This window comes from Rattus norvegicus, chromosome 13, assembly GCF_021556685.1.
Source record: "Rattus norvegicus strain SHRSP/BbbUtx chromosome 13, alternate assembly SHRSP_T2T, whole genome shotgun sequence".
Lineage (NCBI taxonomy): Eukaryota > Metazoa > Chordata > Mammalia > Rodentia > Muridae > Rattus > Rattus norvegicus.
This window is the reverse complement of record NC_141546.1, coordinates 19,848,828-19,864,323: the sequence shown is the minus strand read 5'-3', so window position 1 is coordinate 19,864,323 and position 15,496 is coordinate 19,848,828. Positions and strand designations below refer to the sequence as shown.

The window sequence follows — 15,496 nt, the reverse complement described above, 5'->3', positions numbered from 1 at the left end:
ACTCTATGTAGTTTTATGTGGAAGTCCTGGATCCACTTGGGCTTAAGCTCTGACAAGGGCAATAAGAATGGATCAATTTCAATTCTTCTGCATGGTGACCTCCAGGTGAACAAACACATTTGTGGAAATGCTTTTTTTCCCACTGGATGGTTTTAGATCCTTTGTCAAAATCAAGTGACCCTAGGTGTGTGCATTCATTTCTGGGTCTTCTATTTTGTTCCATTGATCTATGCGCCAGTCTCTGAACCAATACCAGACAGTTTTTATAACTATTCTCTGTATGTAATACAGCTTGAGATGAGGGATTGTAATTCCCCCAGAAGTTCTTTTATTGTTGAGAATAGTTTTCATTATTCTGGGATTTTTTGTTATGTGAAATGATTTTTCAAGTTGCTCTTTCTAATTCTATGAAGAACTGAGTTGGAATTTTGATGGGGATTGCATTGAATCTGTAGATTTCTTCTGGCAAAGGGGACACTTTTACTATATTAATCTTGCCTATCATGAGCATGGGGGGTCTTTCCATCTTCTGAGATTTTCTTCAATCTTTTTCTTCAGAGCTTTGAAATTCTTGTCACACGGACCTTTCATATCCTTGGTTAGAGTCACACTGAGGTATTTTATTTGTGACTATTGTAAAGTGTGTCACTTCCTTAAATTCTTTCTCAGCCTGCTTATCCTTTGAGTAGAGGAAGGCTACGTATTTGTTTGAGTTAAATTTATACTCAACCGGTTTACTGAAGTTGTTTATCTGCTTTATTATTTCTCTGGTGGAACCTTTTTGTGTCACTTATGTATACTACCATATCATCTGCAAACAGTGCTATGTGAACTTCTTCCTTTCCAATTTGTATCCCTTTTGTTGTCCGATTGCTCTGGCTAGGACCTTGAGAACTATACTTAATATGGAAGGGGAAGCCCTTGGTCCTGCCAACACTGAACCCCCAGTGAACAGGCTTGTTGGGGGGAGGGAGATAATGGAGGGAGGATGGGGAGGGGAACACCCATACAGAAGGGGAGGGGGAGGGATTAGAGGGATGTTGGCCCAGAAATCAGGAAAGGGAATAACAATTGAATGTAAATAAGAAATACTCAAGTTAATAAAGATGGAGGAAGGGGCTTGAGCGAGCATGTGGCCCCGGTGGCCGCCATGGCGGATAGCGGCCCCGCAGGGGGCGTGGCGTTGGCTGCCCCGGCCCCGGACCGGGTAGTGGCAGCACAGGGCCACGAGTCTACTTCCAGAGTCCCCCTGGGGCCGCAGGTGAAGGCCCGGGGGGCACGGATGATGATGGCCCGGTGAGACGGCAAGGGAAGGTCACTGTCAAGTAAGACCGCAAGGAGCTGCGGAAGCACCTCAACCTGGAGGAGTGGATTTTATTTTATTTTATTTATTATTTTTTTTACTAACTTGAGTATTTCTTATATACATTTCGAGTATTATTCCCTTTCCCGGTTTCCGGGCAAACATCCCCTCCCCCCTCCCCTTCGGTATGTGTTCCCCTCCCCATCCTCCCCTATTGCCGCCCTCCCCCCAGCTCACTCGACTCTACGACTGCCAGGAGGAGGAGATCCCAGAGCTCGAAATCGATGTGGATGAACTCTTGGACATGGAAAGTGATGATACTCGGGCTGCTAGAGTCAAGGAGCTGCTAGTTAACTGCTACAAACCCACTGAGGCCTTCATCTCTGGCCTGCTGGATAAGATCCGGGGCATGCAGAAGCTGAGCACACCCCAGAAGAAGTAAGGGTCCTGACTCAGATGACCATGGCTCCCACAGGACAATCGCTGCCCCCCAACCTCGTAGCAACAGCAATACTGGGGGACCCTGCAGCCAGGCCTGGTGCCATGGGCAGGGATCCCTGTGCCCCGCCTAGGGGCCGTTCCCTCGCCCTCAGTTTTCCATTTTGGGTTTTTTTATTGTTATTAAACTGATGGGACTTTAAAAAAAATAAAGATGGAGGAAAAAAAGGATTTTAAAAGGCAAACAAACAAACAAACAAAAAACCCAAAAGCAACAACAAAAACAAAAAAAAAATAAGAAAGGACAAAGTGGGCAGCTTTGTCTAGTCCCTGATTTTAGTGGGATTGCTTCAAATTTCTCTCCATTTAGTTTGATGTTGGCTATACTGCTTTGCTGCATACTGCTTTTACTATGTTTTCATATAGGCCTTGAAGTCCTCATCTTTCCAAGACGTTTAACCTGAAGAGGTATTGAATTTTGTAAAATATTTTTGCATCATCTAATGAGATAATGATGTGTTTTGTTTCTTTGAGTTTTTTATATAATGGATTATGTTGATGGATTTCTGTATATTGAACAATCCCTTCATCCCTGGGATGAAGCCTACTTGACCATGATGGATGTTTGGTTTTGGATTCAGTTTGTGAGAATTTTATTGAGTAGTTTTACATTGATATTCATAAAAGAAATTGGTCTGAAGTTTCTTTCTTTTTGAGTTTTTGTGTGCTTCAGGTATACGCATAATTGTGGCTTCATAGAAGGAAATGGGTAGTACCCCTTCTGTTTCTATTTTGTGGAATAATTTGGACAGTATTGGTATGAGGTCTTCTATAGAGGTCTGATAGAATTCTGCACTAAACCCATCTGGTCCTGGGCTTTTTTTCGTTGGGAGACTTTCAATAACTGCTTCTATTTTTTAGGAGTTATGGGACAGTTTAGATGGTTTATCTAATCCTGATTTAACTTTGGTACCTTGTATCTGTCTAGAAAGTTGGACATTTCATCCAGATTGTCCACTTTTGTTGAATATAGGCTTTTGGAGTAGCATCTGATGGTTTTTTTTAATTACCTCAGATTTGGTTGTTAAGTCTCCTTTTTCATTTCTGATTTTAATTTGGATACACTCTCTGTGCCCTCTGGTTAGTCTGGCTAAGGGTTAATCTAACTTGTTGATTTTCTCAAAGAACCAGGTACTGGGTTGGTTGATTCTTTGTTTCAATTTGTTTCTACTTGGTTGGTTTCCACCCTGAGTTTGATTATTTCCTGCTTTCTACTCCTTTTGGGTGTGTTTACTTCTTTTTGTTTCAGAGTTTTTACATGTGTTGTCAAGCTGCTAATATGCACTCTCCAGTTTCTTTTGGAGGCACTCAGAGCTATGAGTTTTCTTATCACCGCTTTCCTTGTGCCCTGTAAGTTTGGGTATGTTGTGCTTTCATTTTCATTAAATTCTGAAAATTCTTTAATTTCTTTCTTATTTCTTCCTTGACCAACTTATCATTGAGTAGAGTGTTGTCCAACATCCATGTATATGTGTGCTTTCTGTCATTATTAATGTTATTGACGATCATCCTTGGTGATCTGATAGAATTCATGGGGTTCTTTTAATCTTCTTGTATTCGTTGAGGCCTGTTTTGTGATTGATTATATGATCAATTTTGGAAGAGAAAACATGATGTTCAGTGAAGAAGTTATATTTTTCCATTTTAGGATGAAATGTTATATAAATATCTGTTAAAACCATTTGGTTCATAACTTCTTATAGTTTCTCTATGCCTCTGTTTATTTTGTTTCAATGATATGTCCATTGATGAGAGTGCGGTGTTGAAATCATTCAATATTATTGCATGAGGTGCAATGTGTGATTTGAGCTTTAATATGGTTTCTTTTATGAATGTTGGTGCCCTTGCATTTGGAGTATAGATATGTGGGATTGAGAGTTCATCATGGTAGGTTTTTCCAATGGTGAACATGAAGTCTCCTTCCTTATCTTTTTTTATCATAAATATTCACTGAAAATTCATTTTATTTGATATTACAATGGTTACTCCAGCTTGTTTCTTTAGAACAATTGCTTGGAAACTTGTTTTCCATCCTTTTGCTCTGAGGTAATGTCTGTCTTTGTCACTGAGGTGTGTTTCCTATATGCAGCAAAATGCTGGTTCCTCTATACTTATCCAGTGAATTAATCTATGTCTGCTTACTGGGGAATTGAGTCTATTGATATTAAGAGATATTAAGGAATAGCGACTGTTGTTTCCTGTAAAATTATGTTTGTATGACTTTCTTCTTTTGGTTTCATTGCAAGGAGATTTCTTCCTTGCCCTTTCTGTGGTATAGCTTCCATCCTTTTTTTAGAGGTTTCTATTATCCTTTGTAGGCCTGGATTTGTAGAAAGATATTGTGTTAATTTAGTTTTGTCATGGAATACCTTGATTTCTCCATCGATGTTAATTAAGAGATTTGCTGGATATAGTAGCCTGGGCTGATATTTGTGTTCTCTTAGAGTCCACATGACATCTCCCTAGGATCTTCTGGCTTTCATAGTTTCTGGTGAGAACTCTAATGTAATTCTGATACATCTGCCTTTATATGTTACTTGATGTCTTTCCCTTCCTGCTTTTAGTATTCTTTCTTTGTTTTGTGCATTTCGTGTTCTGACTATTATGTGTCACAAAGAATTTCTCTTCTGCTCCAATCTATTTGGAATTCTGTAGGCTTCTTGTACGTTTATGGGCATCTGTTTTTTTAGGTTACAGTTTTCTTTTATAATTGTCTTGAAGATATTTACTGACCATTTAAATTGGAAGCCTTAGCTCTCTTCTCTACCTATTATCTTTAGGTTTGATCTCATTGTGTCCTGGATTTCCTGGATGTTTGGGCAAGGAACTTTTTCTGTTTTACAATATCTTTGAGAGTTGTGTTGATGCTTTCTATGGTATTTTCTGCTCCTGAGATAATCACTTCTATCTCTTAAATTCTTTTGTTGATGCTTGATTGTATGACTCCTGATCTCTTTCCTAGGTTTTCTATCTCCAGGGTTGTCTCCCTCTGTGCTTTCTTTATTGTTTCTATTTCCATTTTTATATGCTAGACAACTTTGTTCAATTCCTTCACCTCTTTGTTTGTGTTTTCCTATAATACTTTAAGTGAGTTTTATATTTCCTTTTTAAGGACTTATATTTGCTTACCTGTGCTGTCCTCTATTTCTTTAAGGGAGTTATTTAAGTCCTTCTTAAAATCCTGTTTCATGATGAGATGTGATTTTAAACCCACATCCTGCTATTCTAGTGTGTTTGTATATCCAGTATTTGCTTTGGTTGGAGAACTGGGCTCTGATGATGCCAAGTAGTATTGTTTTCTGCTGTTTAGATACCTAAGCTTGCCTCTTGCCGTTAGATTGCCTCTGTTGTTAGCTTGTCTTACTGTCTCTGACAGTGGCTTGTCTCTCCTGTAAGCCTGTGTGTCAGCACTCCTGTAGACCTGTTTTCTATCAGTCAAATCTGGGAAAGAGAGAGGTGCACCCAGGTTTATCTGCTCTGAAGCCACCAAACGGGTCTCTTGGAGCAGAAGAGTTTGTCTTACTTCTGCTCTCAGGTTTGTAGGTGCTCCTGGTGATTGGCTTTCTGCTCTCAGCACAGGTAGGAACTGGAAAGGTCTTGCCTCTGACTGCTCCTATCTTCTGGTATCCAGAGGGCAATGATCAGGTTCCTCCTGGGCCCAGAATGTGAGCGAAGTGATGGTATCCCCTGAGCTCTCAAGATTGTCTGTACTTTTGAGAGTCCAGCTCTCTCTGTCACAGTATTTGGGTATGGAGAGCTGTGGAACAGGTTTAATTCCAGGAGCAGGCAGAAACCAGAAGGTTCCTGCTGTTAACTTCTACGTTCCTGTATCCAGAGTGGAAAAAATACTTTTTATACTTGTTATCTAAGTTGTTCCTGAAAACACCAGGACTGTTTAGCGAATATCTAATATCCATTTTTATAGTGTCACTCTAGAAATGATTTGCCTGTTATGCCCATTGTGCGTCAGGTCTTTATGAAAATTATGTTGACTAAGCTGCTGTTAAAATATCTACACTCACATTGCATTTGGTGAGTCCATGCTACCACCTGATCCCTGCTACTTCAGGATCCAATTCAATCTGTTACATTAAATTATGCAATTGAGCAATAGCATCTCAAATCTTAAGGTCTGGGACAGGTAAAAGATCAATGACAAAACTCTGTAAATGTGCTAATGTCCATCTTCTCCATTTTGTGTTTTATAGGATTGGTGAAGGACATGAATTTTGGGGCTTCAACTGTGGAGAATTGGGTTTTAAACAAGTTACCCACTCTAGCATTGCAGTTTCCCTGAACCTTAATATTCCTCCATCAATTCTAAGCTAAGGAATTCTAATCCAGTTATTCTTCAGTGGCCTATCTTTTGACAGATGTTGGATCTAATCAATCAAACAAAAATTTTATAGCTCTTTTAACAGTATCTCTTTCAAATTAAGCCAATAATCTCCAATTATTGGTCCCCTATGGATAAGCTCAGACTGACCTAATTTTATTTCTTCTTTTTCCCCATACTCTTAAAAATTCATTTCCACTTATAAAAACTGAACTTTTCCTGGAAAGAGTAAAATAAGCCTTTTAGTAATACAATTATTTCCTCATAAATTCCAATTTCTATATTCCCTCTCAGAAACTTCTTTGCCTTGAATCCCATTAATAATTAACGGGTAACTGTTTTTGGAGTAGAGGGACATCCATGTTCTCTTATTTACAATAAGTTACAAAATAGGCAACTATCTTGATAGAAGGATTGATTCCCTCATGAAAGGGTGGTGAGGGTATGGATACAATTTCTCCTAAAGGTGAAAAGAAGAACTACTATCTCAGGTGAGATTAACCATTCATAATCTGAGAGTTCAAAGGTATCAGCTAGGAGTCTCTCCACAGACATCTCTGTTCCAAGTTCCTCGATCCCATTACTTATCAGTCAATGCCATTAATTTAGTTATGGACATTATCTGAGTCTGGGGCTTGATTTTTATTGTAATTCAACCAATTTTATAATGAGGGATTATGCTTGACTCCAGTAATCTGCACTCTATGGCTGCTGAAGAGAAGATTCCTTTACAGGGCACACTTGGAAATCTTTAGAATATGTTTACTCATCTGGAGCTGATTGTCCATTCTTTGATTGAAGTGGACAAATCCATGTTTTGTTGTGGAAGTATCATTTCATTAACTAGCCTGTGAATGGAATGAGGAGGTGACGATGATGATCGCTATCACACATTAATGTACTGTACACTTCACTGGACTATGGATACCACCTGAGTAAGCACTTCAAGTACAGGCTGCATCTACTTCCCTGACAGGATGGAAAAACTATAAAACTGTAAGACACAGAATCCTATCTCTCTTAAATTATTTGTTTGTTCATATTCAACCCAGAAACAGAATGCAGCTAAGACATTTGCTAAAAAGTCGAAATTAGCAACTCAGGTGAACTTGAGTCACTCTGAAGATTTTTTAATGCATACAGTGTTTTTACTTAAACCATAATTGTCTCTTCCCAGATAAGAAATTAAAACAATAATTTGTAGTTTCACAGAAAGTAGTATATCCACTCAATTTTTACTTATAATATAATTTCCTTTTTAGGCAGCATGGGTTACTCTTCAGTGCCCTATGTAGTTGAGGATGAAAACAAACTTCAGATCCTACTGCCTTTTCCTCAAAGGGGCAAGGATTATAGGAATTCAGAACCATGCCAGTTTTATGCAACACTAGGAATCAGGAAAGAGCTAAGTTCATGAGAAGCAAACATTCCACCAGCAAAACTGCATCCCCAGGCCCTGGCATTTTTTCATTTTAATATAAATAAAACATTTTATTAAATGATTGTATACCAGAAGAAAGAGCGTAGCAGAAACTTCCCACATCTAGGCCAGTCATTGACTACCAGAGGTGCAAACATGATCTAAGTGACATCTCAATTATTTCAGAGGCTGAAGGATATGTGGAGAGTTCACTAAAATCTATCTTTGGGTAAATTCTACATGCATGCTTCTATCTGCCTTCTCAGAGAGGCTATATTTTAAGTGTCACATACATAATTTGATTCTGTCAGTTGAACAAATCTAGTGAAATCTCACAAGTAATAAAGAAAACCAGATCAAAAGTTAGGAGACTTATTCCAATCAAAAGAGAAAATCCTGTATTCAAGGGAAAGAACTTTATTAATAAATTGGGATTATAATATTTGCCTCATGGCATTACTCAAGGGATCAAGTTATATTCAAAGAAAGCTGCACAATAATACAGACAAGGATAATAATGATAATAACAGCACCTGGTACTAGGTTCAATTATATTTCAAGAACTTATTAATTAACATGCACATAGATTTGTTATGATAAAATGTCCCAGTTATAAAATGACAGACCTGAAATCATATTAATACATCATTGGAAGGATGTGAAACAAAATCAACAACTCTCCATAATAGCAATGTAATAAAGAACATGGCAATGCAAATTTGATTTCAAAAGCAGAATAATAAATATCATTTTCCTTTGGCATTAGAAGAACTTCACTAAATACCAATTACCTTATTAGCATATTTTAAAGGAACTTACACTATTTAATACATCTACTGTAAGACTACTTAATTCAACAAATAATGTTGGTAACCCTTATGATTATTAAATTACAACTACTAATGTAAGGACAGAGTACCAACAAAACTACCTGATTTTTGAAACAGAGTTTTGTTGAAAACTTGAACTATCCATTTTGGCTAGGCATGCTAGCTAAGGAGTCCATAGTCCCCACCTGTCCCAAATTCTCTAACCTATAGCAGCCAAGCCCAGCTTATGCCAGTGCTCGTTATCTGAACTCTAATTGTCATACATATGCAGCAAGCATGACACCTACTAGATCATCTTACCAACATCCATTTTTGGATGACTTAAAGATATGCTGTTCAAGTATTGAAGTGTTTAATGTTCACTAAACAATCCACATGCATATAAGAAGAAATATAGGAATAATAATACAATTGAAATAACTATATAGTTGGAGTTCATGGTGTAGGTTAGAAAAATATACACATACATATATATGTACATACATACATACATACGTACATACATACATACAATTGGAGTTATGCTAATTTGGGTGATAATGCTCCTGTCAAGTACCATAGATTTTCTAACTAGTGGGAAGCAACTCATCAAATGATGGCCAGGCATTTCCAAAGAATAATAATGTAGGTGTTTGTTATTGCCTTTGGCTTGCCTGCCATAATTTGATGTCATACCCTATTGCTGAAGGCATCACACACTGCAGCTGGAGATACAGCTCACTAGTTAAATGTACTTATTGCCCTTGTGGTTTCTATCACCCACATCTGTTAACTCACAGTAGCCTGTAATAACTAAAAGATCTTACACATCTGGCATCTGAGCACATCTGCATTCATTTGCACACCACCTCAAGACAGTAATATATGCATGTAATTAAAATTTTTTTAAAAAAAGCCTATACTTTAGACTCTGGATTTAAAGAAATTGAATCTCTGTTGAAAAGTCTAGTGTAATTTTGATAGGTCTGCCTTGGTATGTTACCTGGCCTTTTTCCCATGTCACTTTCAATAGTTTTTCTTTGTTCCGTAGATTTTTGTTTGTTTGTTTTATTTGTTTGTGGTGGAATGATTTTCTTTCTGATCCATTATAATTGATGTTCTATATTTTTTTTGTTTATAGGCATCTCTTTCTATAGATAGGGAAAGTTTTTTTTTTTCTACTATTTGGTTGAGAATAGTTTCTGTGCCTTGGAGCTGGGAGTCTTCACTCTCTTAGATTCCTACTAAATGTAGGTTAGATTGTTTCATGGTATCACAGATTTTCTCAATGTTTTGTGTCAGGAATTTTTCTTAGATTTTACATTTTTGAAGGTGTACCAGCTTACTCTATTTTATCTCCTAAGCCTGAGATTCTTCTGTATTCTGTTGTTGATGCTTGCATCTGTTGTTCCTGTTCTCTTTGCTAGGTTATCATTCTCCGGTATTTCCTCAGTTTGTGTTTTCTTCATTGCTTCTATTTCTACTTTCATGTCTCACACAGTTTTCTTTATTTCCTTCACCTGTTCAATTGTATTATCCTATATATGTTTAAGGGATTTATTTGTTTCCTTTTGAGGATCTCTACATTTTTAACGTATTTTCCTTTTTAGGGATTTACTTGTCTCCTCTTTAAAACTTCTATCATCTTTAGATTGAACTAAAATAGTTTCTTATGTTTACATTGTTTTAGGATATCCAGGGGTTGCTGTAGTCATGCACCTATGCTCTAAAACTATGAAACATTTCACAAATTCCTACATAAGGGTCATGCTAAACTTTTCTATAAAATATTATTTTCAGTATATGTGCTACCAGAAAAAGCACGTGCCATTTTTCTAAATCAACATAATTTGAAACTCTGTTTAAAGTTTTTGTCTTTCTGCCCCAAAATAACTATTGTGCCCACATTGTATTTAACCAGATCCTTTTGTACAATAGATGCAGGTCGCTACAGAGATATACAATTGTTCAAAATGTAAAGGATACATGACTGTGGACACTCAGCTCAACATGGAAAATATTATCTTCTATATAGGTCAGAGAATCTATATCCATGAAACCTTATAAAAGGTCGAAATCATGTCCATCTCTGCTCCCTTGGCAGACCCAATCCTTCCTTGTCATCTCTGATGCTTCAATAAAACACCTTATGAAGCCTCGCATTTCCCCTCCAAGTTCTCTTCTGAATCTTGGAGACCATTTCCTCCTGATATCCTCCCAGTCACCAGTCTTTTTATCCTAAGTCCCAACATAGAAGGACACTACTTCTCAAAAAAAAAAAAAAAAAAAAAAAAAAAAAAAAAAAAAAAAAGGCCATGCTTGCCAGAAAACTCGGTAGGCTGCCTGTCTCTGTTTTCTTTGTTTCCTCAGAAAAACCCGTCTTACTTCACACTCATTCTTAGTATTGTAAGAGATCACCAACAGTAACCTCCATTCTTCCTTCCACAGATCTCCTGTAGATATGAGGTAACATCCCTCATGACCTCCTTCTCCTTACTCATAGCTACATTCCATTCTCCAATATCAGCAGTCATTCATGTGAACATATCAGAACACATGCACCTTAGACAATAATAATGGTAGACTTCAACAGCCCACTGTAATCAATGGACAGGTCATGGAAACAGAAAGTAAACCAAGACACAGTGAAATTTTTTTTTAAAAAAAGTTATGAAAGAAATAGGTTTACCAGATATCAAAAAAACATTTCATCCTAAAACAAAAGAATATAACTTCTTGATACTTGATGTTACCTTCTCCAAAATTTGTTATACCATTTTTCATAAAACAGGCCTCAACCAATAAAAGAAGATTAAAATAATCTGATGCGTACAATTAGATCACCACAGACTAAGACTGATCTTCAAAAACAACAGAAAGGCCACATACACATGGAACCAGAACAACACTGTACTTAATGATAACTTGGTGAAAGAAGAAATAAAGAAAAAACTAAAAAGACTGTTCAGAATTTAATGAAAATGAAACCATAACAAGCCCAAACTTATGGGCCATAATGAAAGTAGTGCTGAGAAGAAAACTCACAACTGGGTGCCTCCAAAAAGAAACTGGTGAGAACATACACTAACAGCTTGATACCACATCTGAATGCTGTAGAACAAGGTGAAGCCAATACACCATGAGCAGTAGAAGGAAGGAAATAATCAAACTCAGGGCTGAAATTAAACAAGTAGAAACAAAACAAACCATACAAAGAATCAACAAAACCAAGAACTGGTTCTTTGAGAAAATCAACATGATAGATAAACCCCTAGCCAAACTAACCGGGGTTGGGGGGAGACAGAGACAGAGACAGAGACAGAGACAGAATCCAAATTAACAGAATCAGAAATGAAAAAGGGAGCTATAACAAGAGAAAGTAAGGAAATTATAAAAAAATTATCAGATCCTACTACAAAAAAAGCCTACATTCAACAAAACTGGAAAATCTGGATGAAATGGATAAATGTCTACACAAATACCAGGTACCAAAATTAAACTAGGACCAGATAAGCAATCAAAACAGTCCTTTAAGCTCTGAAGAAATACCTGTGCCGAGAGCTGACAAGCAGTCGACAAGAACACCTACACACCTGAAAGCAGAGGTAAGACCAACTTTTCTGCTCCAAATGACATGCCTGGTGGACTCAGTACACACAAAGGTAGAAGTCCTCTGTGACAGGGCATTTCCAGTTTCTGACTGTGCCTAGAGACTGAACTGATCTCATCCCACAGCTCCCTGTTCCCATATCCCATGGGGGACAGAGCTCAATACCCAGAAGTATGGATGGTCCTGAGACTACAGGACAGTCTGCCATCCTGGCCCAAGAGTAAACTGCATAGTGCCTCTGGAAACAGAAATATAGAAGCAGTCAGCAGAAGGAACCCACAGTCTAGATCTGCAACCTGAACTGAACTGTATTGGTCAAATAGTTCCCTGCACACAAATCCCATGTATGAGAGAGCTGAACCCTCAGAAGTGTGGATACTTCTAGGAAATTTGAGGAGACTACTCTGCACACAATCCAGACCTGAGAGGAAATCACCTAGTGCCATCTGTGATGCCTGGTCACAGAGACCTAGGAGAAATCAGGTTCAGAATTCGTCAGATTCTTGCCTGTACCAAGAGCTGAAAGACAGCCAGGAGTGCCTACAAACCTGAGAGCAGAGCACTCTGTTCCTAGAACTGGCTGAAAACAAACAAACAAACAAACAAACAAACAAACAAACAACCCAGAAAAACAGGTATACAAGTGTACTGACACGCAGGCCTACAGGATGATCAAGCTACTGTCAGAAACAGCAAGACAAGCCAACACCAGAGACAACCTGATATTGAGAGTCAAGCACAGGAACCTATGCAACAGGAACCAAAACAACTTGGCATCATCAAAGCCCAGTTCTCTCACCAACGCAAATACTGGATATCCAAACTCACAAGAAAAGCAAGATTTAGATTTAAAAATCACATTTTATGATTATGATGAAGGACTTTAAGAAGGACATAAGTAATTCCTTTAAAGAAATACAAGAGAATACAAGTCAAGAAGTAGAAGGCCTTCAAGAGGAAACACAAAAATCCCTTAAAGAATTACAGGAAAACACAAGCAAACAGGTGAAGACATTGAACAAAACTGTCCAGGATTTAAAAATGGAAATAGAAGCAATTAAGAAAGCACAAAAGGAGACAACTCTGGAAATAGGGAGTCATATATGCAAACATAACCAACAGAATACAAGAGATAGGAGAAAAATCTCAGGGGCAGAAGATACCACAGAAAACATTAAAACAACCATCAAAGATAATATAAAACACAAAAAGCCCCTAGCCCAAAACATCCATGAAATCCAGGAACCAATGAGAAGATGAAACCAAAGGATAATAGGTATAGAAGAGAGGAGGACTCCCATCTTAAAGGGCCAGGGAAAGTAAATATATTCAACAAAATTATAGAAGAAAACTTCCTAACGTAAGAAATAGATACTAATAAACATACACAAAGCCAACAGAACTCCAAATAGATTGGACCAGAAAAGAAATTCCTCTCATCACATAATAGTCAAAACACCAAATGAACAAGATACAGAAATAATACTAAAAGTAGTAAGGGAAAAAGGTGAAGTGAAGGCAAACCTATAAGAATTACACCAGACTTCTCACAAGAGACTACGAAAGACAAAAGATCCTGGGCAGATGTCAAATAGATGCTAATAGAACACAAATGCAAATCCAGGATTATATACCCAGCAAAACTCTCAATTATGATAGATGTGAAGCCAAGATATTCCATGACAAATGCAAGTTTATACAATATCTTTCCTCATATCTAGCCCTACAAAAGATAATAAATTGGGGGGAAAGACGGGAAAATACACCTTAGAAAAAGCAAGAAAATAATCTTCTTGCAAGGAAACCAAAAGAAGAGAGACACACAAACATAATCACACCTCTAAATATGAAAATAACAATCACTATTCCTTAATATCTCTCAAAATCTACTGACTCAATTTCCCCAATAAAAGGAAATAGACTAACAGACTTGAAACCTAATGAGGACTCAGCATTTTTGTGCATACAGGAAACACAACTCAGAGACAAAGACAGACACTACCTCAGAGCAAAACACTGGAAAACAACTTTCCAAGCAAATGGTCCAAAGAATCAAGCTGGAGTAGCCATTCTAATGTCGAATAAAACGAACTTTAAACTAATGGTCACCAAAAAAGATAAGGAAGGAGACTTCATATTCATCAAAGAAAAAATCCACCAAGATGAACTCTCAATCCTAAATATCTATGCTCCAAATGCAAGGGCACCTACATTCATAAAGGAAACCTTACTAAAGCTTAAATCACACATTGCATCTCACACAATAAGAGTAGGAGATTTCAACAACCCACTCTAGTCAATGGACAGGTCATGGAAACATAAAATAAAGAGAAAAATAGGTGTTGGGGATTTTGCTCAGTGGTAGAGCACTTGCCTAGCAAGCGCAAGGCCCTGGGTTCTGTCCCCAGCTCCGAAAAAAAGAAAAGGAAAAAAAAGAGAAAAATAGAAAAACTAACAGAAGTTATGAACCAAATGGATTTAACAGATATTTATAGAACATTCCTTAAAACAAATTCCTCCTATGAAGCCACAATTACTCTTATACCTAAACCACACAAAGACTCAATAAAGAAAAAGAACCAATTTCCTTTATGAATATTGACACAAAAAGACTCAATAAATTTCTTGCAAACAGAATCCAAGAGCACATCAAAATGATCATTCATCATGATCAAGTAGGCTTCTTCCCAGGGAGGCAGGGATAGTTCAATATACAATAATCCATCAACCTAACCCACTATATAGACAAGGCTACCCACTCTCTCCCTACATATTCAATATAGTACTTGAATTCCTAGCCAGAGCAATCAGACAATGAAAGGACATAAAAGGAATACAAATTGGAAAGGAAGAAGTCAAATTATCATTATTTGCAGATGATATAATAGTATACTTAAATGACCTTAAAAGTTCCACCAGAGAACTACTTAACCTGATAACTTTAGCAAAGTGGCTGGGTATGAAATTAACTCAAATAAATGAATAGCCTTCATCTACTCTTAGGATAAACAGAGAAAGAAATTAGCGAACTGACACACTTCACAATAGTCCAAGTAATATAAAACATCTTGGTATGACCTGGTATGGTAAACCAAGCAAGTGAAAGATCTGTTTGACAAGAACTTCAAGTCTCTGAAGAAAGAAATTGAAGGTCTCCAAATATGGAAAGGCCTCCTGTGCTCATTGATTCGAAGGATTAATAAAGTAAAAATCACCATTTTGCCAAAAGCTATCTACAGATTCAATATGCAATCCCCATTGAAATTCCAACTTAATTCTTCATAGAGATAGAAATAAAAATTTGTAAATTCATTTGAAATAACCAAAAGCCCAGAATAGTGAAAACTATTCTTAAGTATAAAAGTACTTCTGGGGGAAATCATCATCTCCAACTTCAAGCAATAGTGATAAAAACTGCATGGTATTGTTACAGAGACAGGCAAAGTTGATCAAAGAAATAAAATTGAAGAACCAGAAATGAACAACAACAACAAAAAGAACATATGGTCACTGACAAAAA

At 37.2% G+C, this 15,496-nt stretch overlaps 1 pseudogene across 1 annotated transcript; it reads left to right on the top strand.

The window, feature by feature from the left end:
• The first annotated feature begins 1,135 nt into the window (after positions 1-1,135).
• On the top strand, positions 1,136-2,043 carry Ppp1r14bl1 (protein phosphatase 1, regulatory (inhibitor) subunit 14B like 1; annotated as a pseudogene). Its single transcript, XR_015636328.1, has 2 exons — positions 1,136-1,378; positions 1,531-2,043. The product of XR_015636328.1 is annotated as a protein phosphatase 1, regulatory (inhibitor) subunit 14B like 1 (transcript).
• Positions 2,044-15,496: the final 13,453 nt, after the last annotated feature.